The following is a 19,739-nucleotide window of genomic DNA, read 5'->3' on the forward strand; positions in this document are numbered from 1 at the left end:
AGATGATAGTAAATAATGGCCCCTTCCTTCTATTTGCTGTGCATTTTGAATGAATACACAGCCTGTCACATAGCTCAATGGACTTCTCGGCGAACCTGCTCACATTTCCAGAACGAATGCTCAAATGATGCGTTTGATAGATACACTGACTAATATTGGTCGAAGACATACTGGGGGCTAAATTCAATAGTCCCTGAAAACGGGAGAGGGGATCGCGATGCCCAATTAACCCGCTTCCATTGCTTCCGATACAGGCAGCACGCAAACTTTATGCTGTCTGCTCATTTGCATGATTGCTGCATGTGGCCAGCACTAAACTTGCTGTTGAGTGGCTGAATGCCTCAGCGGGGAGGCGGGGGGGGGGGGGGGGGTGGGGGTGGGGAGGGGAATTTGTGCGAGGCTAGCACCACTTAAAGCTAGACTGCACCTCTTAAAGTAAAGTTGCATTCTGGCTGGAGCAGATACTGGAACTGTTTGTGGAAGAGAATCTGAGCAGGAAGAAGATTGAATTATGGTGCAACAGGGGAGAGAGCGTGCTCCTGTGTTACCTGATGCTGCACTGCAGACCTTGGTGGAGGAGGTGAAGAGGAGGAGAGAGGTCCTTTATCCACAGGGGGCCAGGAGGCCCTCCAGACAAACTGCAAAGGCAGTGAGGGCAGATAGCTATGTCAGTCAATGCCAGGATCCAGTGCCGCAAGAAGTTCAATGACCTCACCCGAGTGGTCAAGGTCAATCAATGCATCTTCAAATACCCATCCCACCAACTGCACCACTAGCCTCACACACTGCTCAATGCACCACACCCTCATCACTCACCTACCAACAATCTCAATCTATCACGACTCATACCTCACATTCATATGCTCCACCTCACCCTCACACACTTACCACGGCTGCAAGCTTCACACGCACATCTCACAGCTTGCACAAACTGTCAGCTATTCAACCATGGCAGGCACATCACCCAAACACATTGCCCCACACTCACTGACACACTTTCCTCTATTTTGCAGGACACGTTGGCACATAACCGAAGGCAGCAGGAGCTAACAGGCGAGGGACAGACATAACTGCATGTCCTTACCCCTATGGAAAAGACGGTGGTCGCCATCATTGGAGTGGCCATCGCTGAGGCCCTGGCCAGCAGTGGGGCTGAAACCATCAAAGATGACATTATCCTTATACCTAATCCTCCTTCTCGCATCCAACGTCCCCTCAACATCCCCCCATCCCAGAATCTCTTCTAATTTCCAAGCTGCGGATGGTGTAAGCATACACAGCACCACCTCCAACGCACCCACCCCACTCTCCTCACCACAACCTTACCCTTGTGCCTTTCTTCTTTCAGATACCCAACAACTGCAACCTGGCCAGGCAGTGGTGGAAGAGCAAGAGGTGGAAAAAGACTTGAAAAACTTGGATTTACACCTTTCACGACCACCGGATGTCTCAAAGTGCTTTACAGCCAATGAAGTACTTTTGGAGTATAGTCGCTGTTGTAATGTGGGAAGAGCAGGAAGCACTGTCACTCGGTTTCACGCTCGCAGTCACCAGCTCAGATACTGACACCGTGCGTAATTTAAAGGATAGCATAAAGGCGGCATCTGCATGTGATGAGACACCGGGCACAAGTAGCCTGCTGCCAGGGCAAGGGGCAAGGGTAACACTGCAGAGGATGCAGGTGAGCACTTTGATGGGGCAAGCTATAGAAGAAGGCTGATGTGTAAGCACAATGAAATGCCTGCCAGAAAGCCTGCGTGCTTTGTCTAGGAGCAAGGAGGAGTCCAGTACCAACATGGCACAGGGCTTTGCACAGAGCTTGGAGCCCAACTCCATTAGCACATTTCCCAACCATAATTCAACGTCTGATGACCGATGTCTCAGCTTCCCTTGCAGCATTAGCAGAAGCCACCCAAAGTCTGGTTGGTGCAGTGGAAGCTCAGACTGCACTCATGCAAGCTCGGACTGCTGCCATTGTGACTGCAGATACCAGTGCTCAAAGAGACTTGCAGGGTGTCACAACAGTCCAGCAATCTGTCCTCCAACAGATTACTAGGATTGCTGTGGCACCGCTCCGGAGAAGTGGCAGTGGCTCCGTGGAGCATGAACTTGCTGTCTTCTCTCAGGATGACAGCACTTGTCTTCCCTCTCCGCGAGTGCCCTTGCTGCTGCCTGTCAGAGAGCCCAGACTGCTGCCGCCCATGCCGAGATGGTACAGTCCGAAGCCAGGCCTATTCGGCCCAGAGCTGCTCGAGGTCGTTCTCCAAGGCTGTTGGGAATTTCTCCCAAAGTAGCCATGCTGCAGGTATTGGGGTAGCACTGCGGAGGAGCACTAGAACAGACAGAGGCACATGGAAGCCAGCACAAAGCTGGGGTGATGCACAGGGGTGATTAGCTGACATTTGTATGCAATATGGCATGTTTGATTTATAAATTTGGTTTGGAGCATTTATTTTGTGTTGGATTTTATTTTAGCACTGTGGCGAAGCGAATGCTGTGATGGTCAGTAACAGAGTGAATGTAAGGAGTGGGACTGTTGATGATGGGGAATTGGGGTTGTGTTTACCGCCGGATGAGTCAGTCATGGAAGGCCAGGAAGGACTGTCTAGGTTTCCTCCATCCTTCCTCCTGCTCCTCGTCCTGCTCCTCCTTATTCTGCTCCTCCTCGTCCTGCTCCTCCTTATCCTGCTCCTCCTCGTCCTCCTCCTGCTCCTCAGCTGGTCGGCGTACGGTTGGTGGCAAGGGCTGTGCCCTCATGATGGCGAGGTTGTGCAGCATGCAGCAGAGCACCACGAATCTTGAAACCCGCTCCGCTGAGTACTGCAGGGCTCCCCCCGAGCGGTCCAGGCAGCGGAAGCGTTGCTTCAGCCTGCCAATGATCTGCTGGATGATATTTTGTGTGGCAGCATGCCTTTCGTTGTATGAATGCCGCCCCTGTGAGCGTGTTTTGCACACCTGAGCCAGGCGGTCAGCAGAGAGCTCTTGTCGCCCAATAGCCATCCTCCGGTTTGTTGTGGAGACTCAAATGCAGATGGCACAGCGGACTGCTGCAGAATGAAGCCTTTGTGACTGCTGCATGGATACCGGGCATTGACCTGCATGATACGCTGGGGATGGTCGCACACCAGCTGGGCATTGAGGGAGGGGAATCCCTTTTGGTTGCGGTACATCTCAAAGTTTATATGCAGCGCCCGCAAAGCGACGTGCCAGCAATCAATAGCGCCCTGCATGATGGGAAGCCTGCGATCCCTGTGAAGCTGCTTGTTCTCTCCACTTTCTGCTCTCTGGCAAGAGAGAGTGAAATGTATTCGGCTCTCTTAGAGCCTCAGCGACTTCCCTTATGTAACAGTGGACGGCAAACTGGGAGATGTTGCAAATATCTGATGCTCCAGTCTGAAAGAGTCTGACACATAAAAGTTCATGACTATGGTCACCTTCACAGCCACTGGCAATGCATTCCTCACCCTGCTCGGAGGTTGTTGTTGTAGCTGCAGTAGGTGGTGGATTTCAGTGAGGATGTCCTTAGTGAAGCGCTGACGTCTGACACACTGTTCCTCACTGAGATTCGGGTAGGAGTATTGCTCCCTGAACACCCTGGGTGGGTATGGCCTCCTGCTGACAGCCCTTCTCCCCCTCCTCCTCCATCTTCCATCTTCCAGCAGCTTGTCTTGCTCTGTGTCGCTCTGCTCATTTTCCTAGAGTCCTAGGTTCAACCATCTTCAGCTGCCTCATCAATGACCTTCCCTCCATCTTAAAGTCAGAAGTGGAGATGTTTGCTGATGATTGCGCAGTGTTCACTTGCAATTGCAACCCCTCAGATCATGGAGCAGTCCGTGCCCGCATGCAGCAAGAACTGGACAACATTCAGGCTTGGGCTGATAAAGGACAAGTAACATTCGTGCCATACAAATGCCAGGTAATGGCCATCTCCAACACAAGAAAGTCTAAACAACTCCCCTTGACATTCAATGGCATTACCATCATCAAATGCCTCACCATCAACATTCTGGAGGCCGTCATTGACCAGAAACTTAACTGGACCAGCCACATAAGTACTGTGGCTGCAAGAGCAGGTCAGAGGCTGGGTATTCTGCAGTGAGTGACTCATCTGCTGACTCCCCAAAGCCTTTCCATCATCGACAAGGCACAAGTCAGGAGTGTGATGGAATACTGTCGACTTACCTGGATGAGTGCAGCTCCAACAACACTCAAAAAGCTTGACACCATCCAGGACAAAGCAGCCCATTTGATTGCCACCCCATCCACCACATTAAACATCCTTTCCCTCCACCACCGGCGCAAAAGACACACTGCGGCAACACGCCAAGGCTTCCTCTATAGCACCTCCCAAACCCACGACCTCTGCCACCTAGAAGGACAAGGGCAGCAGGTGCATGGGAACACCACCACCTCCAAGTTCCCCTCCAAGTCACACACCATCGAAGCTTGGAAGTATATTGTCGTTTCTTCATTATCGCTGGGTCAAAATCCTGGAACTCCCTCCCTAACAGCACTATGGGAGTACCTTCACCACACAGATTGCAGAGGTTCAAGAAGGTGACTCACCACCACCTTCTCAAGGGCAATTAAGGATGGGCAATAAATGCTGTCCTTGCCAGTGACGCCTAAAGCCCATGAATGAATTAAACAAATTCTCCTTGTCATGCTGTAGGCCAATGGGAATGCCTGGGAGCAAGTGGTGTGTGCAGAATCCTTGAAGTTAGAGCAAAGTCCTTCCGCAACTGCCATACCGCTCCCTGTAGACTTTAGCAATTTTAAAGAACTCTAGAAACCACCACTCAATTCTACAAATGCAGCAACAGATGGTAGAAATAAATCAGCAACTAACTTTTAAGTAGTCAATGATTCCTTTAAATAATGCTGGTGGGGCTTCCTTCCTTCTGCTGGACAAAATAGCAGTGTTGGCATCAAATCAGTATTGCCCGCTGATTGACCTCACGATCTACATTCTTCCGGTGGAAACTCCGAGCACATGCATTAATGTCCTCACCAAGATGGCATCCGACGTGCGCACCAGAAGTGCCCGCACGCCATTTTGGAACCTAAACGGTAGCGCCCAAACAACATGCACCATGGAGCCGAATGTTGCGGCCAGCATATGGTAACCTGGAAGTGCAGCTTTCGATTTGTTTGGTTTGCTCCTGTCACTGGGAGGTCGATTTAATAACTGGTTTGGTGTCCTGCAAGATGACTTTAGTTGTGATCTAAAAGCTAAGATCACTTAACAGGGTGGGCTGCAAGAAGGCTGTGATCATCAGTGCAGCCTTGTGGAACTAAAGGTCACCATTTTGAGTGTGTGGGTGGGAGTGAGAACTGCAAATGCTGGAAATCAGAAATTAAAATGGATAATACTAAAATAAAATTAGGTTAAATAAAGTATTAGTAGAGAACCTTCCTCAAAAATATTAAAGTAGGTAAGTCAGACTACAAAGAAGCAGCTAATGGGTTTAATAGTCTAAGAACAGATTCTTTAAAACGCTGGAAAAAATGGGAAAATATAACTCCTATTGTGACAGAGATCACTGAGATAAAATATCACTGCATTGGGAGAGCCTCATTGCTGACCGAGCACAACCCTGTCGTGTGGGACTTCATGGTGCTCTGGTGCTTTATAACTTGATGTGTACTTTCTGTAATATATTATATTTTTTAATGCAATCTGTCACAATTTTGAATTCTTGATCATTTTTGTCATGTATTTAACTTTCATTGTAACCCATGTATAAGCTGACCTAAGTTGTACACCTTGAGAACATTGGCCACAAGGGGGTGAACTTGTGGGAGACACTCCTAACCTGGACTTTCAGGTAGAAAAGGGGAAGCTCCACCCACCTTCATCACTTGAGGTAATAAAGGTAACTGGTCACAGAGTGACCTTCTCTCAAGTATCGGCCTTGTGTGCATTTACACTGTATAGTAAAGACATATCAATTTTACCACAGAAAGGATTTGGAAAAGAGCAAAATATTGGGGTGTTATAACAAAGTGTTTTCTCATAAGTTTAAAAAAAAAAGCATCGAGTCAAAAGGTGGCTTAAATGCTAATTTGATGGTAATTGAAGTTGTTTCCCCCAAAACTGCAAACAATAAGCCTGACTTGGTAATTGATAAACACCTTACACCATTGTGTTGGGAATTCCTTGGTCCCAGGCCCTCCCCTCCGGTTGTGAGCCCAGCAGGAAGAAATTGGGGCGGACACACACACAGCTGGTCAGGTGTAGGAAAGTCATCATCATTGCCATTTCCTCGGAATCGAGGAGGACTTGCTTCCACTCTTAAAATGAGTTGTCAGGTGGCTGAACAGTCCGATACGAGAATCACAGACTCTGTAGTAGTTAGAAGTCAAAGCGCTGGATTTGCGGCTCCTGACCGCCTCTGTTTTCTCCCCCGAGGGCGTCAATGTGGCGGTGAGCACTTCTGGGCAGACGGCCAGCTTCCAGCGCCCCGCCGGGGTTTTCGGGGCCGGTTTACGGCGGGGCGCGGAGCATTACTGCCCGGAAGAGGCGAGCCGGTGTGCAATGCCCCTGGTTGTGACATCGGCTTGTGTTTTGCTTCCCGTCCGACCCATAGCGCTGCCGAGATGAACGTGCTGGAACCACCTGTGAAAACGGGCAGTCCGTGCTGTAGTGGCTGCAGAGAGGCAAGTAATGTCGACCTCAGGGAAGTGACCAGAACCAGGGGACACAGTCTAAGGATAAGGGGCAGGCCATTTAGGACTGAGATGAGGAGAAACTTCTTCACTCAGAGAGTTGTTAACCTGTGGAATTCCCTACCGCAGAGAGTTGTTGATGTCGGTTCGTTGGATGTATTCAAGAAGGAGTTAGATATGGCCCTTACGGCTAAAGGGATCAAGGGGTATGGAGAGAAAGCAGGAAAGGGGTACTGAGGTGAATGATCAGCCATGATCTTATTGAATGATGGTGCAGGCTCGAAGGGCCGGATGGCCTGCTCCTGCACCTATTTTCTATGTTTCTATGTCTCTATGTGTAATTGATTTTTTTTGCGATTTATGTAGTAGTGGCATGAGGTATGTTTTGGGAATGTTTTTGGTGTTTTTATTCAGGTTGTTTTTTTCTCCCCAGGCCTCTCTTAGAGCACTGCGAGGTCAGCTCTTTAGCTCAGGATTTTCCCATGCTCAACCAGTTTAGCGCCTTAAGCGAGACGTGCGATGCCTCCCTTAACGTTCCGCCCCACACTCGGCACACAGCTGCCCAATTTTGCTGACTGAAGCGCAAACTTTTTCCAGGCGGTATCAGGACTGCCCCGCCGTCATTAACGCCCCGAAATCTTAAAAGCAGAAAATCCAGCCCAAATGGGCTAGAATTTCTACAGCATTTCCGGCGGTTTTCTTGGCGGTGCTGCTCGTTTTCGGCAGAAAAGAGCCTGCAAAGTGACGCTCGGTCACTCGACCAGGAAACACCAGGATTGGTTTGATGAGAATGATCAGGCGATCCAAGCGCTAATAGACTTGCAGGAGCAGGGCATTTCTGAGCCTTAAGCAACAACCCAACTCGGGAGCAGCAAGGCAGCATTACAGACGGCTCAAGGCTGAGGTCCAACAAAAAACCCGGGACCTAAAGAACAGGTGGTGGATGAAAAAAGCACAGGAGATACAGCAGCTGGCCGACAGCCATGATGTGCGAGGATTCTTCACCGCAGTCAAGTCCATCTACAGCCCAAACACCCAAGGCCCCACCCTCCCACCCTGCTGGCCAAGAACGGGGAAACAATCAAAGACACCGAGGCAGTCAGGGCCCGCTGGAAGGAACACTTAGAAGATCTCCTCAACCGAGACTCTGCCTTTGACCCGAGTGTTCTCGACTCCATCCCGCAGCATGCTACTCGCCACCACCTCAGTGTAGTGTATGTAGGTACCTTTAGTAATGACTCCACGAGGCAGGGTATGACACTTAAACTGTGTAGACTGTAGTCCTTTATTTGCAGCTCCTCGAGTCCGGAGCTGCAGTGTGCAGGTAACCCTAAGGTCTCCAGTAGATGTACAGGTCAGGTGTGTACAGGGTAAGGGTACATTCAGTGTTACATAACAAGTGTTACAGACTTCACACAACAAACACTCATGCATATATAACACTCAGTAAAACCCCAACACTGCACGAGGTAGAAAAAGCTATAAGGCAGCTTAAGAACAACAAGGCTTCGGGAGTGGATGGAATCCCTGCTGAGGCACAGAAGTATGGCGGAGAGGCACTACTGGCATGAATACATGACCTCATCTCTCTCATCTGGAGGGAGGAGAGCATGCTGGGAGATCTCAGAGATGCAGTGATCGTGACCATCTTTAAAAAAGGGGACAAGTCCGACTGCGGCAACTACAGAGGAATCTCCCTGTTGTCCGCCACTGGGAAAGTCGTCACTAGAGTCCTCCTCAACCATCTTCTCCCTGTGGCTGAGGAGCTCCTTCCGGAGTCACAGTGCAGATTACGTCCCCTACGGGGAACAACGGACATGATTTTTGCAGCGCTCCAGCTGCAGGAAAAATCCAGGGAACAGCATCAGCCCTTATACATGGACTTCTTCGACCTTTCAAAGGCCTTTGACACTGTCTACCGTGAGGGTCTATGGAGCGTCCTCCTCCGTTTCGGATGCCCCAAAAGTTCATCATCACCTCCGCCTGCTCCACGACTATATGCAGGCCGTGATCCTTACCAACGGATCCATTACAGACCCAATCCACATCCGGACCGGGGTCAAACAGGGCTGTGTCATCGCCCCAACCCTCTTCTCAATCTTCCTCGCTGCCATGTTTCACCTCACAATCAACAAGCTCCCCGCTGGAGTGGAACTAAACTACAGAACCAGTGGGAACCTGTTCAACCTGCGCCGTCTCCAGGCCAGGTCCAAGACCACCCCAACCTCTGTCGTTGAGCTACAGTACGCGGACGATGCCTGCGTCTGCGCACACAGAGGCTGAACTCCAGGACATAGTCGATGTAGTTATTGAGGCATACGAAAGCATGGGCCTTATGCTAAACATCAGCAAGACAAAGGTCCTCCACCAGCCTGTCCTTACTGCACAGCACTGTCCCCCAGTCATCAAGATCCACGGCACGGCCCTGGACAACGTGGACCACTTCCCATATCTCGGGAGCCTCCTATCAACAAGAGCAGGCATTGACGACGAGATCCAACACTGCCTCCAATGCACCAGTGCAGCCTTTGGCCACCTGAGGAAAAGAGTGTTTGAAGACCAGGCCCTCAAAACTGCCACCAAGCTCATGATCGACAGGGCTGCAGTAATACCCGCCCTGCTGTATGGCTCAGAAACATGAACCATGTACAGTAGACACCTCAAGTCGCTGGAGAAATACCACCAACGATGTCTCCGCAAGATCCTACAAATCCTCTGGGAGGACAGACGCACCAACATCAGCGTCCTCGACCAGGCTAACATCCCCAGCATCGAAGCACTGACCACACTTGATCAGCTCTGCTGGGCAGGCCACATAGTTCGCATACCAGACATGAGACTCCCAAATCAAGCGCTCTATTCGGAACTCCTTCACGGCAAATGAGCCAAAGGTGGGCAGCGAAAATGTTACAAGGACACCCTCAATGCCTCCCTGATAAAGTGCAACATCCCCACTGACACCTGGAAGACCCTGGCCAAAGACTGCCCTCAGTGGAGGAAGTGCATCCAGGAGGGTGCTGAGCACCTCGAGTCTCGTCGCCGAGAGCATGCAGAAATCAAGCGCAGGCAGCGGAAGGAGCGTGCGGCAAACCAGACTCCCCGCCCACCCTTTCCCTCAACGGCTATCTGTCCCACCTGTGACAGAGACTGTGGCTCTCGTATTGGACTGTTCAGCCACCTAAGAACTCATGCTAAGAGTGGAAGCAAGACTTCCTCAGTTCCGAGGGACTGCCTATGATGATGCTGAGTAGTTAGAAGTCAAAGGGCTGGATTTTCCACCTCTGTTTTCTCCCCCGAGGGCGACAATGCCGGCGGTGAGCACTTCTGGGCAGACGGCCAGCTTCCAGCGCCCCGCCGGGGTTTTGGGGGCCGGTTTACGGCGGGGCGCGGAGCATTACCGCCCGGAAGAGGCGAGCCGGTGTGCAACGCCCCTGGTTGTGACACCGGTTCGATTTTTGCCTCCCGCCGACCCATCGCGCTGCCGAGAGCGATGTGCCGGGACCGCCGGTGAAAACGGGTGGTCTGAGCTGCAGCGGCTGCAGAGAGGCAAGTAATGTCCACCTCAGGGAAGTGTGATTGATTTTTGCGATTTATGTAGTGGTGGCATGAGGTATGTTTTGGGAATGTTTTTGGTGTTTTTATTCAGGTTATTTTTTTCTCCCCAGGCCTCTCTTAGAGCACTGCGAGGCCAGCTCTTTAGCTCAGGATTTTCCCATGCTCAACCAGCTTAGTGCCCGAAGCGAGACGTGCGACACCTCCCTTAACGTTCCGCCCCACACTCAGGGCCTAGCTGCCCGATTTTGCTGACTGGGGCACAAACTTTTTCCAGGCGGTATCAGGACCGCTCCGCTGCCATTAACGCCCCGAAATCTTAAAAGCTGAAAATCCAGCCCAAATGGGCTAGAATTTCCACACAATTTCCGGCGGTTTTCTCGTTTTCGGCAGAAAACCACCCGGCGAAATTTTCCACTCCAACTCTCAAAGAGTTCCGCCGGCAGTTTCGAAATATCGCCGGGGAGCGGACCGCCAACGTTCATCGCTGAAAAAAACGCTACTCTCGAAGTTTGGTGTCAGAAGTGACCCATAGGTAAGGTTAAAAAATACGCCCATGAAATGCAGCCGGAGCTGGACAGTTGGTAAGTACCCTTGCAAAGAAAGGTAAGTTAAAGTGTTTTTTTACAACTCTTTGAAAATTCTTTTACAGCGATTAAGTTAAAAAGGGCCTTGAGAATGTTTTCTGATTTAAAAAAAATTTTTGTTTCTTGGAAAAATTATTTTTTGTGTTTTCCCCCTCCCTAGGCCCAACCGCAGCCTGGGTCTAAATTTGAGTAATTACTGCCCCTTTTGATTAAGAACAATCCAATTTGCCTAGGATCACATTTAACTGCCGAGAATCCACGTGTAAGATCCATTTTCTCACAGGCAGTAATTTTTCCTCTTTTTGTGCAATTTTTCACCGGCGTTAATTTAAGAAACCTAGCAATCTTTTAGATGGCAATTCAGCGGTGGAGGGTTTCATGTAAATTCTAGCCCCTTTCTCAGTCTGCCTTTGAAAAGATGGGGAGAGGCGCATGTGGAGGGATGTGACATTCGGTTCCAATCAGAAAGGAACCCTATTGTTACCTTCTCTGAGTAACACTATCATAGGGCTAGACTTTCTATCGGGTTCTCCCAGCTACTGCCCATTTAACCGCTGAGATTGAGTTTAACGGCCACATTTGATTAAAAATAGAAACTAACACCCGATTATCGCCGGCGTAACTGTCAGCATACAGTTAACACAGAGAATTAGCTGAACCGCCCGCCCATATTTTTTTTTCTTAAATTCTGACGTCATCACTTGTGCACCGCCCAGAAGACTGTTTATAATGGAAACTAACGCCCAAAATACCGCCCAGATTATCGCCGAGCGTTACTTTCAGCATCTCGCCCATATACCGCCCAAATGAGCGCTCGCCCAAAAAGACGCTCAAAAAAAGCTGCACTCACCTGACTTTAACCCAGCGGTATGGACGCCATTTTATAATTCGGAGGACTTTTCATAAAAGGCTGCTTCAAGTTCATGGGAGCTTTGAAGTAATTCAGGAGTGCTTTTAAGGTTTTGAAATCTCTTGACAGCCATTTAATCATATTGCGGTGAATTTTTCAAACATAGAAACATAGAAAATAGGTGCAGGAGTAGGCCATTCGGCCCTTCGAGCCTGCACCGCCATTCAATAAGATCATAGCTGATCATTCCCTCAGTAGCCCTTTCCTGCTTTCTCTCCATATCCTTTGATCCCCTTAGCCGTAAGGGCCATATCTAACTCTCTCTTGAATATATCCAATGAACTGGCATACAACAACTCTCTGCAGCAGGGAATTCCATAGGTTAACAACTTTCTGAGTGAAGAAGTTCCTCCTCATCTCAGTGCTAACTGGCCTACCCCTTATCCAAGACTATGTCCCCTGGTTCTGGACTTCCCCAACATCGGGAACATTCTTCCCGCATCTAACCTGTCCAGTCCCGTCAGAATCTTATATGTTTCTATGAGGTCTGTAAGGGGTGGTTTGCAGGGGGTCAGCTTTCCCTTCTGACCTTATATGAGCGGTTCCGAATCATTCCCACACCTTTGGTTCTAGACACTGGAATTATGAAGGGACTGTGACAGACTTGGACAGACAATCAGTTTCAAGGTAGGAAGCAGGTATGGCTTTATTGTGTTTAAAAAGAAGTAAAAGGCACACCTTTAATAACACACACACAGACCAATACACACTGAAGGGTACAACATATTGAATAAAATGTCAAATTACAGCCTGTGGGGAAAAAGAAAACAGCTTAAACTCTAAATGGGGTAAAAAGGAGAATGCAGATACATTTACACAAGTTATCCCAGTCTCCCCCCTCCCAATTCCCCTAACTAACTAAGTTATAGCTCTGAGGGTTCAGGGGCTATGCCCACCAATCCCTTTAGACAGTTGCCGGTGAATCACGGTTTTGGGGTTCGCTGCACTTGGCCTTCTCGGCGAGCCGTACCCTGGACGGAGGAGAGGACTTCGGACTGCGTAGTCTTCGGTTGGGGTGCGTCCGTTGATGCGGTAAGTTGCGTTTTGGATGTTTGGGGTAAGTACCCACTTTCTTTGGTTAGGAATAGTTTTAGCTAGTCCCTTTTGGTAATTTCTCACCCGTTGGGTCATTCAGAAGTAGATTGTAGAGTGGAAGTAAAGGTCGATTCTTTGGTTTTTGCTGAGTTGGTTTTGGTTGGTCGTTTCGCTGGTTGTGGTGGCCAGGGTTGTCAATTTGGTTGCTGAAAACCTTCCGTTTCGTGGGCCTCATGCTCGGTCAGTTCCTGATGAGTTCTGGTAGTTTCCTTCACTATTCCATTTCTTCACTGTAGAGCAAGCAGGCAGCTTGTGTCTGTCTGTGTTCCTTTCGAGTCTGTGCGAGATCCAGTCTCTGTGTTCTGCTAGCTTTGAGTTCTGCTAGTTTTCCTGTGTTCTGCTCGTCTGCCGCTTGTAAAACTGGGGGATAGATATATCCCAAAAAAGGCTCCGTTATCTCCCATCAAATCTCTTGGGCTCTGTTTAAACTGTCTGTCCATTGATTTTCAAATGTTTCCTTTGTCAGCAGTAACTCGATTAGGGTGTGAGAATGTGCTATCACTGGGTTTGCATTGTTTGAGGATTGTCCAGTTTTTCTGACCATGATTTCCATTGTGCTTGATTGGGTAATTTGATTATCTCTTAGGGGGTGAATAGTTCCCCCAGACAGTCTGGGATCCTTAATACACGAATTTGGCCCCACCTCCTGTATTTGGTAACTCCTTTTCGCAGCCAAAATGTTGTAGAATCTTAAAATTGATATGCTCCTTCCCATAGATGTTTAGGGGATCTCAAGCTTCTGTAATTTAGGTCCATTTTGAATTATCTTTCCTATGAGTCCAAACACTGGGGGGGGGGGGGTCTCCATGAATGCATCCCCTTTTATCCCCCGCAGGCTTCGTCTGCCCCTTTAAACTCATTTTAAAAGCCCAGAAAGGGATTCTTCTCCTCTGTAGGGGAAAGGTACCTGGAATCTTTGCGAGATATTGGTAAATTCTACAGATCCCCTCTCAGCCTTCTAAACTCCAGTGACTAAAGGCCCAGTTGATCCAGTCTCCCCTCATATGACAGACCAGCCATCCCTGGAATCAGTCTGGTGAACCTTCGCTTTACTCCCTCAATAGCAAGAATGTCCTTCCTCAGATTAGGAGACCAAAACTGAACACAATATTCCAGGTGAGGCCTCACCAAGGCCCTGTACAACTGCAGTAAGACCTCCCTGCTCCTATACTCAAATCCCCTAGCTATGAAGGCCAACATACCATTTGCCTTCTTCACCGCTTGCTGTACCTGCATGCCCACTTTCAGTGACTGATGAACCAAGACACCTAGGTCTCGTTGCACCTCCCCTTTTCCTAATCTGCCATCATCCAGATAATATTCTGCCTTCGTGTTTTTGCCCCCAAAATGGATAACCTCACATTTATCCACATTATACTGCATCTGCCATGCATTTGACCACTCACCTAACCTGTCCAAATCACCCTGCAGCCTCTTAGCATCCTCCTCACAGTTCACACCCCCATCCAGTTTAGTGTCATCTGCAAACTTGGAGATATTACACTCAATTCCTTCATCTAAATCGTTAATGTATATTGTAAAAAGCTGGGATCCCAGCACTGAGCCCTGCGGCACCCCACTAGTAACTACCTGCCATTCTGAAAATGACCCGTTTATCCCGACTCTCTGCTTCCTGTCTGCCAACCAGTTCTCTATCCACGTCAGTACATTACCCCCAGTACCATGCGCTTTGATTTTGCACACCAATGTTTTGTGCGGGACCTTGTCAAAAGCCTTTTGAAAGTCCAAATACACCACATCCACTGGTTCTCCTTTGTCCACTCTGCTAGTTACATCCTCAAAAAATTCCAGAAGATTTGTCAAGCATGATTTCCCTTTCATAAATTCATGCTGACTTGGTCCGATCATGTCACTGCTTTTCAAATGCGCTGCTATTTCATCCTTAATGATTGATTCCAACGTTTTCCCCACTACTGATGTCAGGCTAACCGGTCTATAATTACCTGTTTTCTCTGTCCCTCCTTTTTAAAAAAGTGGTGTTACATTAGCTACCCTCCAGTCCATAGGAACTGATCCAGAGTTGATAGACTGTTGGAAAATGATCACCAATTCACCACTATTTCTAGGGCCATTTCCTTAAGTACTCCGGGATACAGACTATCAGGCCCCGGCGATTTATCGGCCTTCAATCCCATCAATTTCCCCAACACAATTTCTCGCCTAATAAGGATATCATTCACTTCCTCCTTCTCACTAGACCTACTGTCCCCTAGTACATTCGGAAGGTTATTTGTGTCTTCCTTCGTGAAGACAGAACCGAAGTATTTGTTCAATTGGTCCGCCATTACTTTGTTCCCCATTATAAATTCACCTGAATCCGACTGCAAGGGTCCTATGTTTGTTTTCACTAATCTTTTTCTCTTCACATATTTATAGAAGCTTTTGCAGTCAGTTTTTATGTTTTATTGAGTTTTTAGAGGACATGTTAATAATTTTGAATACATATAAATAGGGCATTTAGTAATAGTAATGGGGTCTGAAATTTCTCAGCCATTGATGATTACTCACATGCTGCAGACTAGAAATAGGAGAAGGTTTATTGCCCAATCAAAGAGGTGGCAGACTGCTGAGGAGGAGGAGACTTTACATCCAACACACTTACAGGGGTAAGAGATCATACCTGAACTTGTTCGATAATACGTTCCTTAGGAAGCTGCACTGCCAAAAGGAGGTCATCAGTGAGATATGCCAGCTAATTAAAGGAGATCTGCAGCCTAACAGCACCATCAGGACCGCACTGCCTATTGAGGTCAAGGTTACTGGGGCACTTTCCTTCTACACATCAAGCTCCTTTCAGGCCTCAGCTGGCGACATTTGCGGTATCTCTCAGCACGCCACACATTGCTGCATCCAACAGGTGACTGAAGCCCTTTATGCACACAGGATGGACTTTATAAACTTCCCTATGTCCAGGGAGACACAGACTGAGAGGGCTTTGGGTTTCTCGAGAATAGCAAACTTCCCCAAGGTGCAGGGAGCAATAGACTCTACGCACATCGTGTTAAATGTTGGCCAGTACAGGCACACCCCTAAATGTAAGACACTAAAATTGCTTATGGGAAGAATCAGCATTGCTGTATCTAAGAGACAAGGCTGTAAGGCAAGATCTGGCACTTGTAACATAAATAAATGGCCTTGGGCCCAAATTTGATGAAGGCCCCCGCCCGCCGAAGTTCTGCCCAAAGGACCGCCGATGACTGCTGAGGTCCCTGACGGCTCTAAGAGTGGAATTTTCATCACCCAGGTCCCTCGAAGGCTGCATGCCTCCAATCTGGGCGGCAGCGGACGGGAGCTCTCATTCTCGGCGGCAAAGGAGCTGGACACCCAAGTGCCACCGAAGATGGAGTCAGGCACAGGGAGGGTGGAACAACTAAAAATAAAAAGCATCAAAAACAAAAACAAAATCTGACGACCTTCAGGGTACCCCATCCAGCTAAGTACCCGTAAAGAAATAATTTAAATAAACTTCATTGACCTTTTTTACAGCATCTTCACACTCACCGTTGAGGACAGAGCTGCCTGCACTCAGCGGTCCTCCACCGTCCTGCCGCCGACTCCCGCCGACTCCCGCCCGCATGAATATGGCATCTCGGCGGGAGGGAGTGTACTTGCGCGCATCGGCCGTCCGCTGACGTCGGCGGGCGTTTCCTGGTGGCTCTCCCCTCCCGCCCGCTCCAGGCCACGTCGAAAGTGGCACTGGGCGGTTTGACCAGAGGAATGTCAGTGGCAGTCGGCGGTAAGTTCTCCAATTTCCCATATCTTTATCCGTTTGCATTTACAGTTTGATGTTTTACCTCATGGAAAGATGCATCAATTGGAGAATGGAAATTTAGAGATTTTTGCTTAACATCAGTAAGTGCTAGATCATTGTTGAGATTTAAGCAACTGGTTAGATCCAGACTGCACAAGCCAGGCAGTCTGCAAGATTGAGTGCTGCAAGCTAGCAGGAACTAGTGAATGTTATATTGCATTAAATTCCTACAAATTGATTCCTTTATCATTCAATGTTGGCTATTAATGAGCCATAAAACAGTTCAGTGTAAGATCAATGCACCTATTTTATTTATCAAAATATTTAATAGATTGATGACTTTTTATTACATATTTATATTTTTGTTTTTGATTGTTGCATTTTCCTAAAATCTTTTCTTGCTTTGGGAATATGAGCTTTTATAGGCTTGCCCTGTCATGTCATGTACTGTTTTTGCTGTAACTTTTATGACAATTTTTTCCATTACTTTGTAAGTGACAAATTCATGCCACCATGTAAAAGTCAAATTCTATGTCTTGAAAATGTTACCAGATGTTTTTCAATTACTTTGGAAACTAACGTTAAAAATGCCACCGCTTGAAGTACAGATCTGAAAGGTGGCTGTAAATGTCCATCTGCTTCAAAGCAAAAAGAAAATCAGAAATTGATTATGAATAATGAAAAGATGTGGATAATTGTTTCCATGTTATTTTATTGAAGCCTTCCCATCTTGTTTGAATTTTTGTATAAAGAATTGCATATTTAACATGTTGAATGTTCATTTCTATTCCATTTCATCTTTCTTTAAAAAAAAATGTTAACAGTTCTTGAAATTTATCTGCAATATCTGTATCAGAATTTCAGAAAGGCTGAATAAATTAGTGTTTTTGGTGTGTTTGTCATTATTTCATGACATAGAAACATGGAAAATAGGTGCAGGAGTAGGCCATTCGGCCCTTCGAGCCTGCACCGCCAGTCAATGAGTTCATGGCTGAACATGCAACTTCAGTACCCCATTCCTGCTTTCTCGCCATACCCCTTGATCCCCCTAGTAGTAAGGACTACATCTAACTCCTTTTTGAATATATTTAGTGAATTGGCCTCAACAACGTTCTGTGGTAGAGAATTCCACAGGTTCACCACTCTCTGGGTGAAGAAGTCTCTCCTCATCTCGGTCCTAAATGGCTTACCCCTTATCCTTAGACTGTGACCCCTGGTTCTGGACTTCCGCAACATTAATAAGAACATAAGAACATAAGAATTAGGAACAGGAGTAGGCCATCTAGCCCCTCGAGCCTGCTCCGCCATTCAACAAGATCATGGCTGATCTGGCCGTGGACTCAGCTCCACTTACCTGCCCGCTCCCCATAACTCTTAATTCCCTTATTGGTTAAAAATCTGTCTATCTGTGATTTGAATATATTCAATGAGCTAGCCTCAACTTCTTCCTTGGGCAGAGAATTCTACAGATTCACAACCCTCTGGGAGAAGAAATTCCTTCTCAACTCAGTTTTAAATTGGCTCCCCCGTATTTTGAGGCTGTGCCCCCTAGTTCTAGTCTCCCCGACCAGTGGAAACAACCTCGCTGCCTCTATCCTGTCTATCCCTTTCATTATTTTAAATGAATCTATAAGATCATCCCTCATCCTTCTGAACTCCAACGAGTAAAGACCCAGTCTACTCAATCTATCATCGTATGAGACTGTACCATCCACCCCCATTTTAATTTGGCTTTGGCCAGTCATTTGAATTACATAGAAACATAGAAAATAGGTGCAGGAGTAGGCCATTCGGCCCTTCCAGCCTGCACCGCCATTCAATGAGTTCATGGCTGAACATGCAACTTCAGTACCCCATTCCTGCTTTCTCGCCATACCCCTTGATCCCTCTAGTAGTAAGGACTTCATCTAACTCCCTTTTGAATATATTTAGTGAATTGGCCTCAACTACTTTCTGTGGTAGAGAATTCCACAAGTTCACCACTCTCTGGGTGAAGAAGATTCTCCTCATCTTGGTCCTAAATGGCTTACCCCTTATCCTTAGACTGTGACCCCTGGTTCTGGACTTCCCCAACATTGGGAACATTCTTCCTGCATCCAACCTGTCTAAAATTGAATGCAACAAACTCATCCAGTTGCTGTCCAGCTATACACAACTTGTTCGTTCCCTGGGAAGGAACAATACTTTATTTACGGCTTAGTTAGTTAGCACTCTTGCCTCGGAGTCATAAACGTTGTGAATTTAGGATTGGAGGATATAACCTAGGCTATATTGAAAGAGTGCTGCATTGTTGGAGGGGCTGTCTTTTGGATAAGAGATTGAATGAAGGGCCTTTCTATTTGTTCATATTAAATGTCAAAGATCCTATGAGACTATTTGAAGTTGAGCAGGAATTGCCAAGGTGTCCTGGACATTATTCATCCCTAAACCAGCACTAACCAAATAATGTCATTAGTTATTAATCTCATTGCATTTTCTGGGACTTTGTAACATGCAAAATGGCTGCTGTGTTCACCTACATAGCAACATTGTGTACATTTCAAAGTAATTCATTATATGTGAAATGCTTTGTGATCTAAAAGAAGGAGTAAGGGGCTATGTAAATGCAAATTCTTTCTTTGTTTCTAAATAATTCTTAATGGAAGAAAAGTAAAAATCTCGAAGAAAAACCCTTAAATAGTTATACGTTTAGAAACTGAGGCCTAGAAATTATACCTGTTAGAAAAAATGGCGGCCGCCGCACTTCTGCTCGTTTCCACCAGGTCCCGCGACGGCTGCCATTCTGTGCAGGTCGGCAGTGCTGTCATTGCCTGCTCTCGTTGCAGATATGGAATGAGGCAGATCGTGATGTCAAAGAGTGTGCAACATTGATTTGACACGTGATCTGCCATTTTGGATGTTGCCGCTCCTTTTAACGCCCTCTCCAAATCATGACCAGCTGAACATGTGTTCAGCAGCAGGAAGGTCCCTCTCCGCCAGCGCTATTTTTCGGGATCAGCAACTTGCAGCCGATTTACTTTTTGATTTCTACTGGCTCTGTGTAAGTTTGTGCAACTGCTTGGAGCGTTCTACAGTTATTTAAAGTTGCTGAGGTGACAGGGAGTGTTGATGCAAGTGGAGAATGCCTTGCTTCTGACTTCAAGTGTTCTGCTCA

This window comes from Pristiophorus japonicus, chromosome 8, assembly GCF_044704955.1.
Source record: "Pristiophorus japonicus isolate sPriJap1 chromosome 8, sPriJap1.hap1, whole genome shotgun sequence".
In the NCBI taxonomy this organism is placed as follows: Eukaryota; Metazoa; Chordata; class Chondrichthyes; family Pristiophoridae; genus Pristiophorus; species Pristiophorus japonicus.